At 32.7% G+C, this 5,882-nt stretch overlaps 1 long non-coding RNA gene across 2 annotated transcripts; it reads left to right on the top strand.

Annotated features, from left to right (window-relative positions):
• Positions 1–253: 253 nt before the first annotated feature.
• Positions 254–4,267, top strand: LOC114291888 (uncharacterized). 2 transcript variants are annotated; one of them, XR_014345214.1, is made up of 4 exons: positions 254–411; positions 2,387–2,530; positions 2,779–2,881; positions 3,088–4,267. It is a non-coding gene; the product is annotated as an uncharacterized LOC114291888 (long non-coding RNA). The 2 variants fall into 2 exon arrangements; XR_014345213.1 differs by having other exon boundaries at positions 2,387–2,881.
• Positions 4,268–5,882: the final 1,615 nt, after the last annotated feature.

The raw sequence follows: 5,882 nt of genomic DNA, 5'->3' as shown, positions 1-5,882 counted from the left end.
AAAATATAATTTAGTCACTAAATATTTTAGGGAGAAATAAAATTTTTTAATAATTTTTTATTTTAAAATATATTTATATAATTTTACAAAGTATATGAATAATTTTTAATTTTAAAATATATTTAAAAAGAATAGAAAGCTTTTTCTGGGTAAGTAAAAAAATAATAATAACAAAATAGAAAGTTGAAGTAAAACCAAACAGGGACCTTGATTTTTACCTTCCCACCTAATTTCCCCCGTGTTTTTGCTGCTAGGTAAAACCCCCATTCTCTTCACCTTGCACATCCATTTTCTCACGATTGGAAGTTCTCTCCCTCTCACAATCACACGTCGGCGTAGATATTTGTTGACTGTCGGGTTTTCGCCATTTACCGTTGCTGTGCTACACCATCACCTCTTGATTCTGGCTCGGTAGGTTCATCTCCTCTTTGCTCTGTATTCTACTTCTCTCTCTCTCTCAATTTGTTATTTGAATCTCTGTTCTATTTGCTTTGTATTTCCTTTGTTTCAGTTATTTGTTTCTTTGTCAAGGGTTCATAACATAACCTGCAATTCTATCTGCTTTCTATTGAGTTTTGAACTAGAGAAGAACCATTATATCTCTAGCTTCTAGTGGATTGCTAGGGTTTTTTAAAGATTTTTTTTCTTGCTTATTTGATGCTATTTCTTATTAGATTGCACTACAGGAACAATGTTTCTGATCAAATTGATAAGATTGATTCTTTTTAATTCATATTATTATTCTTTGATGCTATTTTTTTCCTGCTTTGTATTTCTTTTTTTTTTTCTTCTTTTTTTTTTTGTCTGAACTTCATTCTTTTCTGAACTTTATTCTTTTTATTTTTTTCAATATGTATCACCAACCGAATCTACAACCCTCAATTTTTTTAAAGAATGACTCTGTTCCCACTAAAACAAGCTAAAAGGGTCACCCAGTATGCTTCATTTTATGGAATTTAAGCCTCCCACCCACATTCAACTGGTGTGCTTCTCTCCACTTTGTTTAGATTCAATGTTGACTTTGAATTTTGTGGGGGAAGTTGTGGGCCTCCACAACAATGGACTCCACTGTGATCCTTACAACTTCCCTCTCTAAATCTGAACTAGACATTCACTCTAACTACAAAGATGTTAATGTCATAATTAAATTACTTTAAAAAAAAAATTAACTAGAAGAAAGAGAAAAAAAAAATCAGTATACTTCTATACTATTATATATTCCTTTCACATTTCACTCATCTTTTCATTGGAGCACAAGAAGAAAGAAAGAAAGAAAAAAATAATAAAGAATACAAACTACTTTTCATTAATTTCAAAACAACTTTTATTGATTTCAGAACTTCTTCTAATCTTTTCATAATTTTGAGACAACTTTTATTGTTTTCAAAATTTCTTCTAATCTTTTCACAATTTTTAAAACACTTAAACTACAGCATTTCTCTTTACATTTTGTAGAAATAACAATTATTGATAATATTTCTGGGTGCATCATAATTATCATCTTGCTGATTTGGAGGATAGCCTTTTAACTTTTGGAAAGTGAGTTTGCTTTTTTATTTTATTTTATAAAAGGCATTAGAAGTGTGATTTATTTGGTGGAAAGAGAGTTATGAGTGGGTTTCCTTCTTATTGTTGGAGACTCTTGCAGTGTAAGTACCGAGGAGAGGAGGTATTATTAGTGTCAATTAAGAGAAAATGACATATTTCACATTCATCAAGTCTCTCTCCTCTACTATATATGACTTCCAATTAAGCTCTTCGGAATTAGTTGCATTTTTTATTTTTTGTGAGTCCATAATTTGAGAAAAATGGGAAAAGAAGAATCACATCACAACGCTCTCACACCTACAAGTCTGTATGGAGCTCACTATGTCTAATTCGGAGACCAAAATTTGTGTGTAGCTTTAAAAAGTTTAAATTAATATAAGTAGCAAATGTAGAAATGCGTATTGAGGGTTGTGAAGTGTGAACTACACACCAGAATTCCTTCAAAGCAACCCATCAATGAACAATTCCAAACAGACTTGCTTGTTATGCCTATGTTGATTATCCTCTATTGACAAGCAGCAATTGGTAATTTTTTTTCGGAAAATGTTTGAGGGCCACAATTTTTGTGGCCACAATGGCTCAAAACTGCCAAAACGACGTCGTTTTGGGTGCAAAACATGCCAAAATGACGTCGTTTTGGCAGTTTTGAGCCATTGTGACCACAAAAATTGTGGCCCTCTAGCATTGTTGTTTTTTTTCCTCAGGAAAATGTAACTTATGTGCACTTGGTTCTTTATTTATTGGGCTGAAGTTGGACTACCTTGCATTTTAAATTTTAATTACTTTCTTGTATCTTTTAAATGAATCTTTTTTCAAGGTTCCTCTTTAAATTGTTCAGATATCAGAGCACATTGAAGATGCCACTGTCTACTTAGATGCAGGATGTACAGAGAGTTTCGAGTTTCTTGGGGCATACCCTCTGCTACTAGAACTTGGAGCACATGCTGTTTGCAGCTTGGAAAACATGTCTTCTCTTGATATGGTGAGAGAGGTTTAATTGTGTGAATATTCACTATGTTGGCTGTCAGATGTGTTATTAACTTTTAATTGTATTTTATTTTATATTTATATTTTCCATGTTCAAGCTTTCCGAACAGAAAGAATGCATAATTGCATATAAGGAGTAGATGTTTGACAATTCTTTTGGAAATTGGAATTATAAAAGCAAGGGAGAATATTATTTAGTTAAATGTGGTTGTTTTTTTTTTATGCTGGATTGCATCTAAATAGGGACTGAGAGTAGGAACAGATCCTGCTTCCAGCCCCAATCCATGACACCTAGTTGGAACAGACAGCTGAGCATTTGTGTTCACATTGCCATACATAGCCACAGGTATATGGTTTGTTTGGTTCATCTGTCTCTTAAAGTGCCAGACTATTCTATTGTTGCACAAAAAAAGAAAAAAAAAATGTACACCCTGTTTAGTCCTGTGTTGGAATTTTTAAAAAAAGAGTAAATCACACTGTTGTCCCTTGAACTAAACCATTTTGTATTTATTCTTTCCACTGCAATGTGTGTGAAATTTGGTTGGCCTGTAGGTTCCATGTGTTACATGTCTGGGTCTATACAAATGGAGAATGTGTACGTCCTCAAAAATGAAGCAGGTATATGGCAGTGGCTATTTGGCAAGAGTATGACTAGCATAATTCTTCTCAATATCGGTTCAAGTGATGGATTTGCCGGAATTACTGCTCCTTTAGCCAGAATTCTCCCAATTCGGATCATGCCAAATTTTGGGTTATTAGTTTCTTTTTTTGGTTCTAACTCTTGGTATTTGATCATGACTGTGAATTCATCTCATATGTCACCAACTTGGTTTCTTTTTATGTTATTTGATTTGAATTATCTTATTTTTACTTATCAAAATAATTGAACTTTATTTTGTAGATTGATGTAGCAATGTTTGGTGGTGAACTATTGTGCCAAGTACAGCTAATTCATTGTCTATTTTTCTCTTGTTATGTTAAGAAATTATTTGAAATTCTTTTTTTCCTTATTTTACTGTTGTCGCTTGGGATATTTTTCTTTTCTGTCAATGCCTTAATTACCTTTTAGAATTACTTATGGTAATTGAAGAACCATTCTAATATAGTTTTTAGACAATTAAGCCATTGAATAAGCTAGCATGAAACTCTTACCTTCTTTATCTGCCTTGCTTCTTTGTTTCTGTGTTTTTGTGGGTACATGTATATGATCATAACCACGGACTTGGATGACTAAGATCTTTTGACTTGATGGCTATAGTTGAGAGTTTTCCATGGTATTTGTCATATCCTCTCTAAGATACTTAACTGGTTTTAGAGAGAGATCCTCAGAAGAAGACTAATCCAAACTATAACCAAGACACATGATGGCCAAATTAGTTCTTAGTATTGTGACTCTTATTTAATTGCTGGTTTCTGAACTTCGGCTTAGGTTAGGACACTTTTAAACTTCACTATTTCATCATAAAATGTTTGCACATTATAAATAGAACCTTGACTGTGCTGTCATCTATTATCAGTTTCCATACTTGCTTTCACACTAGTAAATATTTTCTAGTTGTACTGGATGTGGCATTGATAATAAATACCTGGCAATGCCTTACAGTTAGCATTACTAGTGGTACACTGGATGTTCCTTGGTGTGTGGGAGGCAATATTTATGTGGTGGGTTTCCTTTTAAGTTTGGGTTGTATCATATCTTCCAATGCAATGAGTACTTGTTAGTGGACCTTCCTGTGGGAAAGGTTGTTAAAATTGGGATCCTACGTTGGATCGTTGGAGGTGTTTATGGGATCGGATCGTAGAATCGGATCGAGGATCGTAAGATTCAATCGAAAAAGACAAATTACATAATAATTTAATTTAAATAAATATTTCTTATAAAGTATACACAAAATGAGCCTATATTTTATTAAAAAGAAGTGAAAATATTGTGAAAAATATAATACTCCATGTAAAATGTACATATAATAATATACAATAGAAAACTCGATGGTAAAAGTTCTATATTTTAGCAAAAAAGAAGGTGAAGAAGAAAAAGAATTCTATAACAAAATAATTCACAATCTACAATAATGCATAAAAAGTGAAAAAAAAAATATTTAATAAAGTTGGATATGAAAATAGATTAAGAACTCAAAAGAGTAGCTTAACTGAATGATAAGATTTGTCGTTAGCATCCCTGGTGGAGCGGATTCAAGTCACAAAAATAATCTCTTCAAAAATTGGGATAAAGTTGTAATCATCTTATCCTCGTTAGACTCCGCTAAAGCTAAGTTTGTTTTTCCGACTATTTAATTTTCTTAAATTACCACAATATTTGAATGTTTGTTTCCTAGTTTGTTTTTCTTAGTCTATTTGATTCAACACGACTTAATTTTTATCATTTATTTTGACCACATAAATTGGTATTTAGACAACAAACATAAAATTTATAATAAAATATGTCATACAATACAAAATAAGGCTTGTAAATTGGATCGGATAGGATCGGATTCGGATCGGGATTCCATGATCCTATAAGATCCCACTACCAGGATCGAAAGATCCTACCGATAAGGAGATTTTTACACGATCCGGATCGATTGTACTTAAATGGATCGTAAGATCGTAGGATCGTAAGATCTGGATTGGGATTCTGATAACCATGCCTGTGGGGCAGTCTTTATACCTAGTCTAATAATCAAGAGTTGCATTCAATTAGTAGGTTTGAAGAGATTTTATTTTCCCATGATAAGTGGATTTTTTCCTTTAGCAGGAATCACTTATATAATGGATACGTTTGATTTCTTATTGTAGGCTTTTTTTTATATTGAGTTAAAGTTATTTGCTGTTTTTTTTTTTTTTTGGTATGATGCTTCAGGTTGAATCCTCCAAATATTATTACAATAAGTAGGTTTACAATTCATTGATTTAAAAGTTCATATATAAGGTATATATGTTGAATTTACCGTCTACTTTTATATTGTGTTTTCATGTTTCAGTATAATTTGAAAATCAAACCAAAAATGAAATTTGAAAATCAAATTTGAACACCAGAGGTAAGTAGTGTTTTGTTCTTTCTAACACTTAAGCTTGAAAATATGCCATCGGGCTCCAAAATCGTGAAACAGCCATGAGAAGGCCCGGGAACACCTCGGGAGGGACCGATGTAAGTTGTGTAAACTTACGGAACTAGCACGGGACTCTTTGTTTGAAAACTATTTAAAAAAATGTACTTTTTCAACACTTAAGCTTGAAAATAGGCCACCGGGGGCCAAAATCGTGTAACAACCACAAGATGGCCCGGAAAATATCTCAAACACATCGGGAGGGACCAAGTAAGTTGTGAAAACTTACGGAACTAGCAC

This window comes from Camellia sinensis, chromosome 11 (genome assembly GCF_055761805.1).
Source record: "Camellia sinensis isolate YWXY chromosome 11, ASM5576180v1, whole genome shotgun sequence".
Taxonomy (NCBI): Eukaryota; Viridiplantae; Streptophyta; class Magnoliopsida; order Ericales; family Theaceae; genus Camellia; species Camellia sinensis.
This window is presented reverse-complemented; position numbering and strand designations above follow the sequence as displayed.